This window comes from Canis lupus, chromosome 10, assembly GCF_011100685.1.
Source record: "Canis lupus familiaris isolate Mischka breed German Shepherd chromosome 10, alternate assembly UU_Cfam_GSD_1.0, whole genome shotgun sequence".
Lineage (NCBI taxonomy): Eukaryota > Metazoa > Chordata > Mammalia > Carnivora > Canidae > Canis > Canis lupus.
The window spans coordinates 28024406-28044213 of record NC_049231.1 but is presented as its reverse complement, the minus strand read 5'-3'; the positions used below and the strand labels follow the sequence as shown (position 1 = coordinate 28044213).

Sequence of the window (19808 nt, the reverse complement as noted above, 5' to 3'; positions counted from 1 at the left end):
TTTTAAAAAAAAGAAATATGTTGACAGGACACCTGGGTGGCTCAGCAGTTGAGCATCTGCCTTCAGCTCAGGGCTTGATCCTGGTCCAGGGATCAAGTCCTACATTGGGCTTCCTGCAAGGAGCCTGTTTCCCCCTCTGCCTGTGTCTCTGCCTCTCTCTGTTTCTCTCGCGAATAAATAAATAAAATCTTAAAAAAAGAAAGAAATATGTTCATCAAAAGGTATACTTTAGAAGAATTAAAAGACAATCCACAAAGTATAAAAGGATATTTAAAGTTTGTACTTTATATACATATATAAAGAGTGCCTACAAATCAATATGAAAAAGGCAGACACTCCAATAGAAATATGGGCAAAAGACTAAAACTGATAAAATAGAATACCTAGATGGCCAGTAAGCACATGAAAAGGGGTTCAACCTCATTAGTAATGAGGGAAATGCAAACTGAAACCACAATGCAATAGCACTGTTTATCTACCAGAATGGCCACAATTTTTCATTGAAAATGCAAGTCAGGGAGGATGTTGAGTAATCAGAACTGGTGGGAACGTAAATTACTACCATCACCTTCCAAATCCTTTGGGCAGCTTTTGCTAAAACAGAACATTGGCAGACCTTCGACCCAGCAAGTCTATCCCTAGGTATACATCCAACATGCTCACTGAAAGACACATACCACACGAGAATATTAAAAGCAACACTATTTGTAACAGGCAAAACCTATAAACTCTCCAAATTTCCATCAATAGTAGAACAGATAAAATAGAAGTGACTGGGTGGCTCAGTCAGTTAAATGTCCAACTCTTGATCCTCAGCTCAGGTCTTGATCTCAGGGTTGTGAGTTCAAGCCCCACGTTGGGCTCCATGCTGGTCATGGAGCCTACTTGGAGAGAGAGAGAGAGAGAGAGAGAGAGAGAGAGAAATATTAGAATAGATCATATAAAGTGTGGTATCTCCACACACTGGAGGACCACACAGCAATGTCAGCAAATAATGTACAATTATAGGTGACAACATGGAGGGGTCCCACAAACACGATATTGGGCAAGAGAAGCTGCAGACAAAAGAGGATATGATTCTATTTACACAGAGAACAGAAATAGGTCAAAATTTAAGAGGTCAGGACAGCGGTTCCCTTTGTTTCCCAGAGTCGGAAGGGAGCACAAAAAGGGTTCATGAAGGGCTGGTGTGTTCAATGTCTTTTTAAATTATTTTTTATTATTTTTTAAAGTTTTATTAATTTATTTGAGAGAGAGGGAATCCCTGGGTGGCTCAGTGGTTTAGCGCCTGCCTTTGGCCCAGGGCGTGATCCTGGAGCCCTGGGATCGAATTCCTCTGCCTGTGCTCTGCCTCTCTCTCTCTCTCCTCTGTGTCTTTCTATTCATAATAAATAAAATATTTTTTAAAAATTTATTTGAGGGAACCCTGGGTGGCGCAGTGGTTTAGCGCCTGCCTTTGGCCCAGGGCGTGACCCTGGAGACCCGGGATCGAATCCCACGTCGGGCTCCCGGTGCATGGAGCCTGCTTCTCCCTCTGCCTATGTCTCTGCCTCTCTCTCTATCTCTCTCTCTGTGTGACTATCATAAATAAAAATTTTTAAAAAAATTTATTTGAGAGAGAGAGAGAGCATGAGTGGGGGATGGGGGGATGGGGCAGAGGGAGAGGGAGAAGCAGGCTACCCACTGATCAGGGAGCCCAACACAGGGCTCTATCCCAGGACCCTGGGATCATGACCTGAGTTGAAGGCAGATGCTTAACTGACTGAGCCACCCAGATGCCCTTATTATTTTTTTTTAATTTTTTTTATTTATTTATGATAGTTACAGAGAGAGAGAGAGGCAGAGACACAGGCAGAGGGAGAAGCAGGCTCCATGCACCGGGAGCCCGATGTGGGATTCGATCCCGGGTCTCCAGGATCGCGCCCTGGGCCAAAGGCAGGCGCCAAACCGCTGCGCCACCCAGGGATCCCTATTTTTTATTTTTTTAAAGTAGGCTTCGGGGCACCTGAGTGGCTCGGTGGTTGGGTGTCTGCCTTCGGCTCAGGTCGTGATCCCGGGGTCCTGGGATTGAGTCCCGCATCAAGCTCCCCGCAGGGACCCTGCTTCTCCCTCTGCCTGTGTCTCTGCCTCTCTGTGTGTCTCTCATGAATAAATAAATAAGATTTTTAAAATAAAATAAAAATAAAAGTAGGCTCCATGCCCAACATGGGGTTTGAATTCAGAAGCTCAAGATCTCATGTTCTACTAACTGAGCCAGCCAGGTGCCCCTCCATGTCTTTTTCTGGGTGCTGGGTACATGTGGCGGACAGTATACAGTATACACTTAGGAATTTTACATATGTAGAGTTATATTTCAACAGAAAAATGTACTTAGAAAAGCAAATTATACAAAAAATGTAATGAAGTGACAAAAGTAAATACAGAATGTATATTGCATGCCACCGTTTGCTTAAAAAAATGGGAGGGGTGAATATACATGCACAGGGTGTCTACATGCATGTGCATATACTCACTCGGATGTATGCATACGTCTTCCTTGCAGAATATAGAAGCTGCCATCAGCTTACTGCCTTTCCGAAGTGGGCCTGGAGGCCTGCATGAAGTTTTATCCAGTAAGTATATCTTCAAAACTACTAAATAGTTCACACATACGACAAGTGTTTGCAGAAAGACAACAAACAGCTAAAAAACATATTTAAAAGATCAGTATTGGGTAGCCCCGGTGGCGCAGCGGTTTACCGCCGCCTGCAGCCCAGGGCGTGACCCTGGGGACCCCGGGGACCCTGGATCGAGTTCCACGTCGGGCTCTCTGCATGGAGCCTGTTTCTCTCTCTGCCTCTCTCTCTCTCTCTCTCTCTCTCTCTCTGCATCTCTATGAATAAATAAATAAAATTAAAAAAAATTTTTTTAAATAAAAGATCAGTATTTGGTAATTACTGGGAAGCAGCAAGGTCCACAGGATACCGCGCTTGGGTTTCTGTCGGGATCAGAGAACTGCAGGGGCCACAGTGTTGGGGGTGGGGGGTGAGGGGGGCTCCCATGCACCCCGTCCCCTTTACGGACGAGGAAAGAAGATGGGAGATCCGTGCGGACAGCAGCCCGAGCCCCGCCGGGGGCGGGACTTGGGCTGCGGGTGGCGGGTGGGGCTTTGGAGAGGACGGGGGGCGGAAGGTTGTGCGACCGCCGAGCCGCGATCTGCTACTCTGAAAAGTGGGGACAGTAACCAACCCCTTCTAACTGACGCTTGCAGAACCCATGTCGTGGCTGGTGGCTGTCCGGCGGGCAGCAGGGGCTCCGCGAGGGACCACCACAGTCAGCTGGGAGGGGACCGGCGGGAGCCTCCGTGCGCGCTGCCCCAGAAGGGACACACGGTGGCGCCCTCCCCCCGCAGGTCCCGCCTGGTCCCAGCCTCGGAGGGCGTCGGCTCCCGGAGGGAGGGAGAGGTGGGGACAGCTGCCTGGGCACCCAGAACACACACTTCTGGGCCCTGGGGACGGGAGGGTGGAAGACGCAGGGCTGGGGGCGTCCCTGCCCAAGAAAGCAGGACTGGAGGGGCTGGCAGCCCAGGAAGGAGGGAAATGGGGAAACAGGTTCCATCTGGATTTTGTTTAGGATCAGGTTGTGTGTTGAGTGGTGCCCCCCCCCCCAAGACAGGTCCGCCTGGACCTGTGAATGGGACCATATTTAGAAAAAGAGTCTTTGCGGATGTAATTAAGATACGGATCTAGAGACGATATCATCTTGGATGATCCAGAGGGGCCCGAAACCAATGACAGGTGTCCTTGAGGGAAGACGCTGACCCGGAGAAGGTCACAGGGAAGCAGCAGAGGTTGAAGTGATGCAGCCACAAGCCAAGGAAGCCACCAAGGAAGACAAAGTGGAAGAAGCAGGAACAGATTCTCCCCTAGAGCCTTCTGAGGGAGCCCTGCCGGCCAGCACCTCGATTTTAGATTCCTGGCCTCCAGAACCATCAGAGAATAAATTTCTGTTCTAAACCACCTAGTTTGTGTTCATTCGTTATAATGGCCCCAGGAGACTCAGACAGGTGTTTAAATTCTCTTCCTGCCACTCAACCCGCTGACCCCTGCCCCCGAGCCTGCAGGATGGCACCTGAGACCCCCCAACTCCTGACCCCACTGTTTGCTCCCCAAATCCAAACTCCACCATACCCACTGCTTTCCAAACATGGGCTCTTCACACCTCTACGCTTTTACTTTTGGTGGCCTGCCCCCACCATGGGTCCCCTTGTACAACTTCTGTACACCCTACAAAGCCCTCCCTAAATATCCTCTCATAAGTATATGCACATATTCTGGCTCCCAGCACAGCTGGACTCCTCTGTTCCCCTCAGCCACTGTGTCTACTCACTCACGAATTATCACTGTCAGGTCAGCTGTGTGTCCCCTAACTAGTCTTCATCTCCCGGCCTCTCCAGCCCCCTAGCCTGCACCCTCTGTCCTAGCTCAGGCCTCCCCATCTCTTCCCAGGACCCTTGTGCCACCTCCTCAGGTCCCCCTGCCCCAGGTGGATCCTCCAGTTTATCAATACTCTTGATGCTCAGATCTATCTTTTCACTCCTTGGCTCAAAAGCCTTCCATAGCTCCCTGTTGCCCTAAGGATGATGTCCATAGGGAATGAAGTGCCTCAAATGTGCCTCCCAACCTCTCACTGCACCCCAGTGATATCTAAGGTACCCATATGCTGCATGCCTCTGGGTCTTGGCATAGGCAGTGTCCTTCCCCTGGAGTGTCCCCTCCCCGTGTGCCAGGCACACTCTGACCCATGTCTCAGGAGCTGTCTCCCACAGGACCCACCCTTCTGCAGTGACACCAGCCATCTTTAGACACACAGGGTGCTGCTCTGAGTGCTTCACACGGGTTCACCCTGTGAGTCCTCATAACAACCCCAGGAGAGAGGCCCCGTTACTGTGTCCAGGTCACAGGTGGGGAAACAGGCCCAGATGGAAGAGGAACCCTTGAGAAGTGACAGAAGGATCTGAGCCCAGCCTGCACTGTCATTCCTCCTGTGGGAGCCTCAGAACTGTCGAACAAACCACTGAAGCCTCCCCTTATCTGTACTGCAGCCTCCAACCCCAAATTCATTGCTATCTCCTCTGTGGATTCGGCACTTTGTAAACACCCCCCTCCCTGCGCTGAGCAGGAGCGACTGGATTACACGGTGGTCTCCCCTCTGGGAAGCACCTGAAAATCTTCTCTTTACTTCCCTCTATCCATGGTAACTGGCACAGCGTAAGGGGCTCCGTAAACCAGAATGAATGAGTGAACCATTCTGAATGACCGAATGGTTTCCAGGGATGTCAGGTCCTGGGAATGTCTCACCCTCCTCAAAGACAAGAATAAATTATGCAAATCTCGGGAGCCAGACTTTTTGCCTTCTCTCTCCCACCCTCCCTCCTCCAATCCTCCCCCCCACCCCACCCCCACACACACACCAGGTTTCTGGGAGGGCACTGGGCTCTCCAGAAAATGCCTCAGGCTCTCTAGTGGCCCGTTTCCTGATTACAGACGAAACTAGAGCTTAAAGCCGGGTGAATCACTAGCAGCCACCAGCCAGGGCCTGTTGAGGTGTCAGGCAGGAAGGGAGAAACCAGGCTCCCCCATCTTCCTCCCCGACCCCTGCCACCCTCAGCCCCACCATCACCATACGACCTCCTGGGGACCTCCGTGGTCTTGGCCGCAGTAGGTAGAAAGGGCCTGGCCCTGGCAACTTTGAGCAGTTCCAGAACCATCCCTGCTCCCCACACCCCCCACCTGGCCACACCCAGGTCCCAAAGAATCCACAGCCTGAACAGTGTGCAAACCCTCTCCCATCCCTGGTCTGGCAACTCATTGATGACACCCAGGGAGGTGCAGCACCCCCATTTTAGAGGCAGGGAAGCCAGAACCTGGAGTTCTGACAACGGAGACCCCCCTGTTGGAAGTAAAGTAGCACACAGGAACCTGCATGCAGCTTTCTGCCTCCTAGAGGGTTTTTTTTTAATTTTGTGAAGCATACAGATTTTTTTCTCTTAAATATTTTATTTATTTATTCATGAGAGACACAGAGAGAGAGGAAGGCAAGACATAGGCAGAGGGAGAAGCAGGCTCCATGCAGGGAGCCTGATGTGGGACTCGACCCCGGGACAGTGGGATCACGCCCTGAGCCGAAGGCAGATGCTCAACCACTGAGCCACCCAGGCGTCCCTAGAGGGGTTTACAAGCAAGACCAGCCATTTCTTGATTCGAAGGTCATAGCCTTAAAGGACAAAGGAGGGAAAAGTATGGATTCCCAGCTCCTACCCCAAGAGTCTAGAAGCATCTTACCAAGTGTTCCAGGGGCTCGAGGCAGAGATGAGGGAACCACAACCCAGTGGTTAAGAGCCCAAGTCCAGGCTCAAATTCTAAGTCGACTCTGGCAAGTCACGGGGTTCTTGCAACCTTGGGCAAGTTTCTTAGCTCCTCGGTTTCCCCATCAATAAGATGAGAGCAGCTGTAAGTACGTACACATCCCAGGATTGTTGTAAGGACCCTGAATTGACGTAGAAAGGGCTGAGAACAGACAGTGCATACTCTATACAGTGGCTGTTTTTTAAAGTGTTATTTTAAAGAAACTTTTCCCAAAGACAATGCATTTGGAGTGAATCCTTGTCATCAGAGAGGAATGTTCCCCACACCTGTCTGGTAGAAGGCTCAGGCCTGGGGCCTCCTTATAAATCCAGAGACCTGTTCCACCCCAGACCTGCCAGGTCAGAGTCTGGGGGTGGGAAGCTAATGCTTTTCATAAGGGCCCCAGGGGTTCCTTGAATCAGGCAAGTTCGGGAATCCCAAAAGACTTGGGAATTCAAGTCTTCTTTTAAAGATTCTTCTGGTAACACACATTCCACCCACCTGTCAACAGGTCCTGGGGGAAAACCAACTTTCTCTTCTTCCCAATTAGTAACATTACTACTTGTAAACGGGGATAAGCCCTCACTAGTGCCAGGTGCTTTGCTAAATTAATTCCATCCATCAACAGCCCTCTGAGGCAGTTTCTGTCTTTAACCCCATTTTATAGAGGCAGAAACTGAGGCCAGGAAAGTTAGTAACTTGCTCATGGTCACACAGCTGGAACTTGGCAGAGCCAGGTTTCTATTTGCCACCCCACTATGGCCTGTGCCAGCAGCCCCAGCTCCTGCGGGACGTGCCTAGATGCTCCAGGGCAGGTCTCTCAGGAGCCCACAGTCTTCTCCAGGCAGCTTCACAGAGCTACAGGCCAAGGTCCCAGTCCCTGTCCCGAGGACCTTCCCTTCACCGTGGCCACCAAACCACACCAAATCCCGCTGGTTCCTTTACTGGACGCCACTCTGCCTCCTGGCCCAGGACAAAAGAGGGTGTCCTAGAGCCAAGGCAAGCCCAGGCATCCCCCACACTATCCTCTCTCCCATCACTCCCTCACCTGCTCCTTTCTCCAGCCCCATAATGTCACTAGCACTTCTCTAGAAGTGCAGTGCCTTTGACCAGGCTGTTTTCCCAGGCCAGGCCCACCCTTTCCTGATTATAGGCTTCCATGTTGGGAGGGCAGCCTCCTCTGAGAAGCCCTTCCTGACTGCTGCTCTGGGTGAGCTGGCTCCACAGTGCCCCCACTACCCTCTAGGGGACGACTGCCTCAGGCACGGATGATGCTGCGACCTAAGGATCTATCTCCAGGCACTCTAAGCTGGGGTGGGGGTTGGGGGGGGACAGAGACTCTGTCACTCACCTCCTCCTGGGCTAGGAAGAGGAAGAGGGGCAGGGCCGGTCTCCCTGCCCTGCCTCTTCCACTGGCCGTGACCTCCTCGGTCAATACCTGTTGGGCAACCACAGGACAGATTGGCAGGGACAGGCTGGAGGGGGAGGAGGGCAGAACTGTTTGCTTCCTGAGGGGCGACTTTGGCCAGCCCACCCCGCCCCTCCGCCTGCACCCCCCCCCCACCCTGGGCTTGGGCCCACACGGAGGGACTGATTCCTCGAGGTGTGAAGTCTTGCTCCGTGGTCTCTCCAGTGGTCCCAGGCCTGCAGGCAGCCTCTGAGCCGGGGCAGGAATGAGGCTGACAGAGCTGCTGGCGCAGGGCCCTTGCCCACAGATGGGAGGCTGTGGCTGCCAGAGCCCGGCCAAGCAAGAGCTGAGTCTTGTGGCCCCAGCGGAGCAGCACAGGGTCCGGCCTCCTCCCTCCCGACTTGCACAGCTCTCCCCTATCCAAGCCGGGAGGGCCCTAGGGTGGGGGGTGTGGGGGGAGAGAATGGGGCGGGGCCCCCAAGCGGAGGAGTGGGGGCTGGGCCCTGGAGCCAGGGATGCTTCCTGCGGACATTCTGGACATTTGGACTCCCACATTCCTGGCCATTCCACAGACTCCTCGCTCCTCCTCCCCCAGTGTAGGGGGGAGGGAGGCCTGGGGCAGAGCTCAGGGGAAGGACCGAGGTCTGGACTGGAGGGGCGGCCCCAGGCCTGTCCCAGGCACCGCCCCAGGGGTCCTTGTGATTCTCATAAACAGGAAGTCCCCCCCACCATAGCAGACGGGCCCCTGTGTGTGCAGACGCTGGACTCTGGAGGCCCGGCGGCCCTTGACCTCTCCGGCTGCTTCCTGTTAGCTGGGCCAGAGGAGAGAGGGAGACAGACATGGCCTGAGATGGGGAGAGGCCTGCGGGAGTGTGAGAGCAGAGGAGAAAAGCACAGGAGGCTAGAGGGTTGGGAAGTGGGGCGGCCAGAGCAAGCCTGGCACATAGTAGGCACTGGAGAAATAACGTGGCCTGGCCTGCAATCAGGCAGCGGGGAGAGGGCCACCCTGGGGAGAGCAGGACAGTTAGGGGAGACAGAGGCTGGGCCTCCCCACCCTGTGCTCACTGAAGCCGAGCACATAGTAGGTGCTCAGCAAGTATGTGAGATCTAAGTTCAGGATAGGTGAGGAGGGAGTGTTCCTGGGGGAGCAGCACTACTGGGCGGGAGTGGGGAGGTGGGAGAAAGGGGCTCCTCCGGCCTGGCTGCTCCCCGCGGGTGGACGGCCCCCAAGACTCAGCATCCCATTGTCCCCGTCTGGCCCCCACCCCATCCCACGGCTGGCTGGGCCAGGCCACTGTCTCAAGGCCCTTTATTTTTAAAATCCCTGCGGTGTTCCCACCCCAAACCGAAGGAGCAGTGCCAGCCACAGATCTGCCTGTGGCTGGGCTCTGGGCCCAGAGGCACTGGGGGTGGGGCATCCGGCCACCCCGCAGCTGCCGAGACAATTCCGGGGGAGGACAGGGTGGCTAGGCCAGCCAGCCCGCTGGGCAGGGGAAGGAGGCCCCTGGGATGCCCTCACCCTAGGCCCAAGGTGTAAGCCCAGAGGCCCCTGAGGCAGCAACCAAACTGGAATGTTAAATCCAGAGGCACATTCTTCCTACAGCTAATCTTTGTCTCCCCCACGTTCCACCAAACATGAGCACAGCACCCACAGTGTGTAAAGAAGGAGGCACAGGCTCGACCCTGCAGGGGTGACAGGTGGGGCCGGGCAAGGATGCAAGTGGTACGGTTGCGGAGCAGCTCTTCTCAGGCTGTGTGGCCTTGGGCAAGTCATCTGGCCTCTTGGAGACTCAGGTTCCTCCAGTGAGATGGGACAAAGAGCTACCGCAGAAGGCTGTGGTCCATCTCCACATGCAGTGGTGCACAGGGCGGTCATGGCTCCTGCCCTCATGGAGCTTGATGTCCTAACGGGGGAGACGCCCCCCGTATGAGCCGGGTCATGGCAGTCTCTTAAGACACAGAGCAGAGGGACGCCTGGGTGGCTCAGCGGTTGAGCATCTGCCTTCAGCTCAGGTCATGATCCCAGTGTCCCGGGATCAAGTCCTGCATCGGGCTCCCCGCAGGGAGCCTGCTTCTCCCTCTGCCTGTGTCTCTGCCTCTCTCTATGTGTCTCTCATGAATAAATAAAATCTTAAAAAAAAAAAAAAAAAAGACATAGAGCAGAAGCAGGGAAGGGAAGGTACCAGAGAGACCAGGGGTGGAGCAGAAGTTAATTTAGATAGGTGGTCTAGCAGGCTTTGGGGGAGGTGAGTTTGGGCTGAGAAGAAGGCAAATTTTCACTCACCTTGGGGAAGAGTGTTCCAGGGAGGAGAAGTAGTGCAAAGGTCCTGAGGCAGCGGTAGAGGGGAGAGCCTCCCATAATGGGTAGGGAAGGACTTTGTGAACTCTCAGGGGGCTCTGTGCTCGGCCTTCCAAGCGGTATTGTTATTGTCATTATGTCAAGTCTGGGGAGGAGACAGGAATGTTGAGCAGACTCTGGCCATGACTGAGGGCTGTCCCTACACCCTTTCCCCTTCATTTACTCCACCTAGAGATGCCAGGCTGGCCCGCCGGCCAACATGTGTGGGTCCTTGAACTACAAAGGGCATTCACTCTGGCCCAACTCGTTCTCTCCTTTGATCCTCCCAACTATGAGGTAGAGTGGGCGGGGCCTAGTATTACTGTGTCCATTTGATGGATAGGGAGACTGAGAGCTGGGATGGGCACACGATGGTGGTGGGGGCTCGCTGACATCACCCAGCTTGTGAATGGCAAACCTGAGCCATGTGCCCAAGTGGCCTGGTTCCCAGGCTCGTCCATTCACCCCTCAGTGGTCCCTTGGAACGCCCCCCTGGGCACCCTCCCCCCAACATCATTTCCCTATCTTCCCCAAGCATTTACTCTGGCACCCGCAAACCAGCACACAGACTCCACCAGGAGGTACCAGCCTCCCCCCAGGCTCTAGCCAGAGAAGAATGTGGCCTGACCCTCCCCGTGGGAGCTCTGGCCAGCAGGCCTTGGCAGAAGGGAGGCTGGCTGAGTCAACAAGAGGCTGGCAGAGGCTCAAGCTGCCCACCGGGGTGGAGTCAGAGACCTAGAGGGGGCTGCCCGTACCCCACCCCTCACTCTCTGAGCCACCCGGCCTCCTCCTGGTCTGGGCACCAGCCAGCCCAGTTCACCTCTGCAGGCCTGACTGGGGAGTGGCCTGGGTTGAATCAATGGGTCAATCACCCTGCAGACAGGTGCTGTGAGACTTCAGGCAGGTTGCTCCACCTCTCTGGGTCAGTTTTCTCACCTGTGAGATCCCTTGAGGACATTGTGGGCTCATTATGAATTGATAAATGTTATTCTGCCCCTAAGACAGTGCAAGGCACTGTGTCTCTCCCCGCTGTGGGCTGGAAAGGGCGTTCCTAAGCCCAAGGCAAGAGCTGTGCCCTGTCACCAGTGCCAAGTAGGTGCTTCATGAGTGCTTGCTGTAAGGTGACAACTGAGCTTGTGGAATGACCCAGAAAAGTATAAGAAGCCGAACACCTGCAATCATCATGACCCACGCCCCCAGCCTGTGCTTACAAAGCCCCTTTTCCAGCCACCTTTTTTGATCACAGGCATTATTACTCCCATTCTATGGGTGAGAAAAAGGAGGTACCGGGAGACGAAGGAACTGGCACAAGATCCACACGGGGGACTTCTGACTCCTGAGGAGATATCTGGAGAGGGGGTGACTCCTGGGGGCATCTGTGTGCGGCACCAGGACACAGAAGGAGGAACAGTGAGCAGGGGTTATAGGGAGTTGATTTCGGCTCCATTTCAGAGAGAAATCCTCGACTGGCAGAGCCTGTCCTCTTGGGGGTGAGCTCCCCGTCACCAAAAAAGGTAGAGGCAACCCCCAGCAGTGAGGCTGCTTCTGAGCAAGTCCGGCCCCAGGGGGATGCGTGCATGGCAAGTGAGACTGACGGACCGGGGTCCCCTGGTGGCCTCGGAGCTTTTGCCCTCAAGGCAGCAGGGCACTGGGGACACCACAGGCACGGGTTTGAATCTTGAATCCCATGGGACCACTTTCGAGCTGTGAAAGGTTGAAGAAGTAACATTACCTCCTTGGTCTCAGTTTCCCATCTGTATAATGGTGCTGTGAGGATTAGAGCAAACCCGAGTAGAGCACCAAGCCCAGAGCTCATGCTCAAGTCTGACACTTAGAAGGTGCTTAATTAATGCTCCCCTGGCTGCTGATAATCTTCCTCTTGACATAGTCTGGAGAGGGAGGAAAAAACCAGGGGCTAAGAAGCAATGGCGGGAGGAGGATCATTGGGTAAACCCAAGGCTTGGAGTCAGGGCGCTGGGTGCAACCCTCAGCTCCCCCAGGAGTGGGTAGGTGCCATGGGTACAAGCCTTTCCCTTCTGTGTAAGAGACCATGTACGTGAAAGCCCTTGGACAACCCAAGCTTTGGTTGGATGAAAACAGATGGACCCACGTGTCTAGGAATGAGCCTGTAGGGTGAGAAAGGAACCCCCAACCCCATCTAGATGGGGGCACGTGAAGCCCCAAGGGCTGGGCGAGGTGGGGGGAGGTGGAGATGGTCAGGCCACTGCAGCGCTGGCCTCCGGCCTATGGGCCTATCTCTCAGGCCAGGCTGGACGGCAGAGAATGGGCCATTGTTTCTGCTCCTCAAATACTTTTCCTGTCCCCCTCGCCCCTCCTCTCTTCACCGGCCCCCCCACGTTGAGAACAAAGATCTCCTGGAGGACCCCTCCTCACTGCCCTTCCATCCAGGCTCCTGGACGCCTGGCCTAGCTCTGGAGAACCTGGCTCCATCACCCCTGGGACGACAGGGTCACCTGGCCCTGACCTTTCTGCTGCACCTCCCCACCTCCTGCAGCTCCAGGCGCCTCAGACTCCCTCTCCCGCCTCCCTCCATCCATCTGACTGTCCTCGTCAGGGGTGGGGCTGGAGGAACTGACCCTACATCCTTCCTAGCCCCCGTCCAACTTCTTGTCCTGTTCTCCAAGAGAAAGGGAGCCGGGTGGGGTGGGGGATGGGGGGGCCGTTCCCCGCCCCCATTTCCCTGCCGAGCAGCGAACAAGGAATCAGAGCTGAGCTGGCCTGGAAGGGTCCAGCTGAGAAAACTCTTCCACATGGCCAGCACTTTTCCCAGAGCCTAGAATTCCAGAGGCGTTTCCGGCCCTGACAGCTGCCTGCCTCGGGGAGCTAGGCTCTCCCTCCGGGCCTCGTGGCCCCGCCTTCCAAAATACCCTTGGGATTAACTCCCATCCTGACCCCGCTGCTCCAAAAAACCCACTCACACCTAGGCATCACCTCCAGAAACAGCTGGACAGGACAGCCAGGGACTAATCTGCCATCACCTGGGCCTCGGGCCACCCACCAGCCCCCGGCAGGGCCCTGATGTTCCTCAGCACTCAATCATCACCCCAGCCGACTCCCCATGGGGCACACACTCGTGCCAGACACACACACTTAGTGTACTCAGCCTGGCTAGCACGCCTTCTGGTTTGTACAGCTTCACACGTCTGTATAGAGCCCCATCCCACCTCCTCCGGGGAGCCTTCCTGGGAGCCCTGCCAAGTCTGTGTTCTGTCAGCTTTAACTGTCTGTGAGCCTATCTGTTTCACCATATTGAGCTGGGAGCTGGCACACAGTAGGCACTCAACAGATGCTCACCCACACCGAAGGCAGCCGTGGGAAGTGTGGCTGCTGGGGACACCCAGCTCTGCTGCGGACCAGCGGTCCTCCCCTCTCTGGGCCCAGTGTCTCCACAGCCCTCTGAGGCCCTGCCCCTCCACCACCAGTGTCCACCCTTGGGGCTCTGCTGTAAAGAGGAAGGAATGAGAGGGCCAAAGTCTCCTTCCAGAAGGGTCTCTATCCTCTGGCTCCCTCAGAGCACATTCCTGTCCTCAAGATCAGCCAGGGGAGAAAAACTTAGGGCTAGGCTGCTGTCTTCTGGTCTGTTAACAAGGAAACCCCAACCAGGATCCCAAGGCATCCCACTCCCAAGGGCAGCCGTCACTGGGGGCAGAGCAGTGGGCCAGGCTAGCCCAGGCCACAGAGGGCCTGGCATTCAAGGCCTCACTCCCATCCTCCATCGTAGACCCTTCCCAGCTCATCCTCTACCCTCCTGAGCCCTGTTCTCTCCCCAGTTCACCTGTGGGCACTCTTTCCCCAAGATACAAGGCCCAGCTCAAATACCACCTCCTCCAGGAAGCTTCCTGGACCTCCTCAGTCAGTCCTCTGGCTCCTTGGTCCCTTCTACCACTGTTTTAGCCTTTCATCCCCATCAATATCCTGGCCTGTGTCTTCCCTACCAGCCGAGAAGTCTCTGTAGAGTAGGAACTACACTCCTTACTCACTGCTGCTCCCTCACAAGGTACCCCAGCCTGGGGCCTGACCCACAGCAGGAGCTTACTTAAAATGTGTTAAATGAAATCATCTCCAGGGGGGAAAGGAAAATGATAACAATAGGAATAATAGTAGCTATCCTTCCTCGACCAGTAACTACAGGTCAGTCAGTGAACATTTTGGTTCATCGCAGACAAAGCAAATGAGGCCCAGGCAAGGAAGTGGCTTGTCCAGGGTCACTGCTAGTGAGAGGCAAAGCCAAGATTTGGACTTGGGTTTGTCTAACTTACAAACACACGCTGGGTTGTACGGATGAGAGCATGGGGGTGCCCCCCGGGCCCCATTGCCAGTATCCCCTAGCTGACAATGTAATCTGCCTCACGAACTTCCCCAGGGACCCAACGTTGTCCCCTTCCCCTGCAATGCATTTGTATGTCTGAGCCCCTGCCAGGAGTCTGGCCCATAGAGACTCTCCCCAGAGTGGTCCAGGAGGAGGGTAGCTGCCCCTTATGGTGGTGGCTGTCCAGCTTAGGAGGCAAGGACCCCCTGCTTACGCTGGCTGTGACCACGCATCCCCCAAATGTGCCAGAAGTACAGACATCACCATCTCATGGGAGACCTCACAGGCAACAGACACCAATATGGAAGATAGACAGGGTGCAAGGGAGAGGCTGGCCCCGAAGGGGGACTTCCAGGAGGAGGTGACATTTCAAGGCAGCCTTCAAGGATGCTTTGCCTAGCCCCGTGTCAGGCTCCCTGCTCAGTGCAGAGTCTGCTTCTCCCTCTCCTTCTGACCCTCCTCCCTGCTTGTGCTCTGTGTGTCTCAAATAAATAAATAAAATCTAAAAAAATAAAAAAATAAAAATAAAATCTTTCAAAAAAGGGGGGTGACCCATGATGAAGGTGAGCGAGGTCTATTAATGTGAGAAAAATGAAGACACGCTCAGAGCCCCACGTGGGTCAGCAGAAGCCAGGTGTGAGTCAACGCAAGCACTTCACAGGATGGAAAGGGAAAAGAATGAGTGAATGCATGGATGGACAGGTGGGTGGGTAGACAGGTGTGGGTGTGGGTGTGGGCAGTAGATCCAGGGATGCTGGATGGATAGAATGGGTGGCTGGATATATAGGTGTATACATGGATGGGGATGGAAGGATGCATGGGTGAGTAGGTGGGCAGATGGGCAGAGGGGCAGATGAATGAATGGCCAGGGGTGTAGGCAGTGGGTCAACTGAGGAGTGGGTAAGCAGTTAGCCGATTAAATGGGGGTGGGTAGTAGGTCAAAGGATGGGGAAGTAGGTGGGTAAATGGGTGGGTGCAAGGGGAGTAGATGGATAGAAAGGAGTGTGGGTTGTGGGTAGAAGGATGGAATGGTAATCGTATCCATAGGATGGACCACTGGCCACTCAGGAGACAGAGTACTGGGAAGCCCAATCAACGGACGAAAAGCCCAGCCAGACTTTGGGATGGAAAGGGTCCATGCTATGCTCCCCAAGGAGAGGCTGGGATGAGGGCTGATAGATGTGGCCAAGCCAACTCACTCAGCTCAAGGATCCCACTCCAAACCTCACTGGAGCCGGGTGGGCAGCCACTGGCATTCTTGAGTTCCCAAGGGGGAGTGCCCCTCTCAAGCTGTGCCTTGCTTCAGCTCCATAGAGGACTCCCTGCCCAGAAACCGCCTCCTTCCCATAAGCCCTAAGCCTCAGCCCACCCAGTCTGCTGGGGTGAGTTGAGGGGGCAGCCCAGCTCTGTGATTAGGCCCAAGCCCCCCCTCCCCCCCACCCTCATTCCTCCAGGACAGAGGAGGAGCTGGGGGCTCCTGAATGCTATAGGCAGCCAGTGCCCTCCTTAGCAGCTCCCAGTCCCTAGCTGGGAGGCATTTGTTCTGCATTCTACACGGTGATTACAGCTCCCCAGGGTTAACCCCTGTGCTCCTGGACATGGACAGCCCCTTCACCAGGAAAGGAAAGGGACCACGAGAAATTAGTGGAGGAAAAAAGCACAGGAAATAGAGACTGCCCATTCCTGCGTCCTTCACGAGGGTGCCAAGGCCCCTCTGTCCTCCCATTTTCCAGAGGGGAAAACCTGAGTTTTAAATCAGACACTTAAATCAGAAGTGAAGCAAGGAACAGGAACTCAGCCTGCATGGAGAGGTATTTCTATCTGGAGAGAGGCTTTGAATGAAGGGAGAGAGCCGCCCTCAGGCTCAGTGTACCTATCTGTAAAATGGGGCAAAGAATTTCTGACTCGAACACTGCCTCGCCATGAGCTAGTGGAGACAAAGTGCCTGGCACATAAGGAGAAGGTTCTCAACCACTGGATCCCTGCCCTCAGCCTGGAGCTGGAGAGGATGGAGGCAGTTATGTGGCAGGCTGTAACCCTTCCTACTAAGACTGCTTTCTCAGCCATCTCTGAGGCTGGCAACAAGTAGCAAATCTCCGCACCGGTATTATACCCATTTTATAGACAGGAAACTTGAGGATCAGAGAGGCCAAGTGCCTTGCCCCCAGTCACACAATGCCTGGAAAGCCAATGGGTCAAGATTTGGGTTCAGGGCCTTTTGAAAGGGCACTAAATTGCTTCCTTTGCCAGCTGTTCTGAGGATCCTCTGGCTAAAGTGACAAGTAATTTATTGTCGAACCAGGTCATCTTTGAGAGTGAAAGGAAGTGCTATTAATAATTATGCTGGGGGCGCCTGGCTGGCTCAGTTGGTAGAGCACTCAACTCTTGATCTCAGGATTATATGTTTAAGCCTAACAATGGGTATAGAGATTACATAAAAATAAAATCTTAGGGATCCCTGGGTGGCGCAGCGGTTTGGTGCCTGCCTTTGGCCCAGGGCGCGATCCTGGAGACCCGGGATCGAATCCCACGTCGGGTTCCCAGTGCATGGAGCCTGCTTCTCCCTCTGCCTGTGTCTCTGCCTCTCTCTTTCTCACTGTGTGCCTATCATAAATAAATAAAAATTAAAAAAAAAATCTTAGAGGTACTTGTGTGGCTCGGTCAGTTAAATGTCCAACTCTTGATTTAGGCTCAGGTCATGCGATCGGACCCTGTGTCAGGCTCCATGCTCAGTGTGGAATCTGCTTGAGATTCTTTCTCTCCCTTTGCCTCCCTCCCCACTCTCTCTCTCTCTCAAATAAATCTTTTTTTCTTTTTTTTCTATTCATGAGAGACACAGAGAGAGAGGCAGAGGGAGAAGCAGGCTCCAAGCAAGGAGCCTGATGCAGGAGTCAATCCCCGGACTCCAGGATCGAGCCCTTGGCCAAAGGCAGATGCTCAACTGCTGAGTCACCTAGGCATCCCCTTTCTTCAGATTTTATTTAAAAAAAAAATTTTTTTTTAAAGATTTATTTGAGGGATGCCTGGGTGACTCAGTGATTGAGTGTCTGCCTTTGGCTCAGGTTGTGATCCCAGGGTACCAGGATCAAGTCCTACATCGAACTCCCTGCATGGAGCCTGCTTCTCTCTCTGCTTGTGTCTCTGGCTCTCTGTGTCTCTCCTGAATTAATAAAATCTTTAAAATAATAATAAAATTGGGGCACCTGGGTGGTTCAGTTGGGTAAGTGTCTGCCTTCAGCTCAGGTCATCATCCCAGGATCCTAGGATTGAGCCCATGTCAGGCTCCCTGCTCAGCGGGGAGTCTGCTTCTTCTGCTGGCTCGTTCTCTAGCTCTCAAATAAATTATAAAATCTTTTATTAATAAATAAATATGTATTTTTTAATTAAAATAATTATGCTGGGACCATCCTGGGCAGAGAGGGGTATGGCCATCCTGCCAGAGCAGGAGACTTTGGGCAAGTCACTGCACTTCTCTGCAAAATGGACATGATGGCAGGATTGTCCCTTTGGGGCTTTCAGGAGAATTAAATGTGACAGTGCCTATAAGAGGCTGTAGGGCCTGATAAGCATTCAATGCTCAATAAATACTGGTTATTACTACTGCTATTAATGATAATAGCCACTAGTCCCTGCTTCTGTCACTGTGTTTCCAGTCCATTCTTGGCTCAGAGTAAGAACTTACAAATACAATCTGACTCACACTGCCTGCTGGCTCCCTATCTCTGTCTGGGAGAGGCTAGACGCCTGGCCCAAGGTTAGGCCCCCAAGACCTGGCCCAGTTGTGGGCCCCTGACTCAGCCCTTGACTGTGCCCCTGCCCCATCCCTGCCTCTCAGGGGCAGTCTCCCTTCTTCCTCGCCTGTGCTCTTCAGCACCCCTGAGACTGTCCCCAGTTCTCCCCAGGACAAGCACCTCCACACCTGACCCCAAAGGAAGGGCTCTATCCAATGGGAGTCTCAGTCCTACTGCTGCCCATTAGAGGAAGTGCCAGACTTTGCTGTGCCTCAGTTTCCCCATCTTTCCATCTGTCCAGCTGGGGAAATAACACCCCTCCCTTGGTGGCCAGCATGAGGACTCAGGGAGTCAGCACAAGAGGCCCAGCACTCTGTAAACACCAAAACTTTGTCTCCTCCACCTGTGTGTAAATATAGCCCCTCATCCCCAGCCAGAACAGCACTCAGGTGACTTCCTCCAGCCACACCTTCGTCTTCCTTGTAGCTCCTTCGCTCCAAATCTTGGCCTGTGCTGTGTCCCACCAGGTGTGTGTGCGCACTTGCACTGCACCCCCTCTGCCTATGTGTCCTGTACAACTTATGTCAGGTATCATCTTCTAGGAAAACTTGCTCCCCACCCCCCCAACACACACTCCCCTGGAGGTTGTTAGGGGTCTCTCTGTGCCAGGACAGCCCTCAGGACTTTCTGCCCATCCCCAGGGAGCTCACAGTCCCAGGAGAGAATCAGAGGAGGACAAGAAAAACATGTGGCAGGGATCAGAGGTCTATCTCCCCTCCTTGAGGATGACGCAGGGTCCTGTGCAGGGCTATTCCCTGACCCTCCTGGGTGGGGTTGGGGGGTGCTCAATAAAGCTTTCTGAACCCATGCAGCTGAGGTGTGGTCTCATGGACCTGTTCAGCCGGCCTCCTAGGTGCTGACAGAGCAGAGAACACTTAATAGCATAACATCCGAAGCCTACTGTTATTATCCCATTTTACAGATGGGAAACCGAGGTCCAGAAAGGCTATGCAGTGGCTAAGGCAGGAGAGGAAACCGGGCCCCTGGGTCCTAGGGCCACCATCCTTGACCACCACACCACACACCACTCTGAGTCGCCTGCTGTGGTCTGAGCCCCAGTCTGGCTCACGTCTGGGTCCCAGCACCCCTGTGGCCTGCGCTGGCTTGAAGGGATTGAGGGATGGGGACAAAGGCAGTGGGCATCCCACTCGTAGATCTCGGGGTCTATGGGGGTCTTCTCGGCATTCAAGGCCCCCGCAGACCCGAAGGGAGCGGCTGGAGAGCCCGGGAGCGAGAGTTCTCAGGTCTGGGCGCCCCAAGGCCCCGCGGGGAGCCGGTGGGGGAGGGAGGGGTCCCCGCGTAGCCCCGTCCGGACCCCGCACGCTTCCCACCACCCCCGCCCCGTGCCCTCAGGCCCCGGCCCCGCGCCCCCGCCGCCGCCCCCCTCCGGCTCCCGCCGCCACTCGCCGCGGCCCGACCGGTGCCCCGGAGGGGGACCCGGCCCCCGGCCCCGCCCGCGGGCGGGAGGAGCGAGGCGCGGGGAGGGAGCGCGCCCACACCCCGCCCCCGCCCCCGGAGCCAGCCCGCGGAGCCCGCGGCCAGGGCGGCGCAGACC

General features: G+C 54.6%; 1 long non-coding RNA gene across 3 annotated transcripts; it reads right to left on the bottom strand.

Annotated features, from left to right (window-relative positions):
- Positions 1-6095: 6095 nt before the first annotated feature.
- On the bottom strand, positions 6096-10367 carry LOC119873759. 3 transcript variants are annotated; one of them, XR_005365166.1, is made up of 3 exons: positions 10079-10367; positions 7738-7824; positions 6096-6548 (listed from the first exon to the last, which is right to left on the bottom strand). It is a non-coding gene; the product is annotated as an uncharacterized LOC119873759 (long non-coding RNA). The 3 variants fall into 3 exon arrangements; XR_005365167.1 differs by having other exon boundaries at positions 6096-6528; XR_005365168.1 differs by lacking the exon at positions 10079-10367 and adding an exon at positions 7970-8191.
- Positions 10368-19808: the final 9441 nt, after the last annotated feature.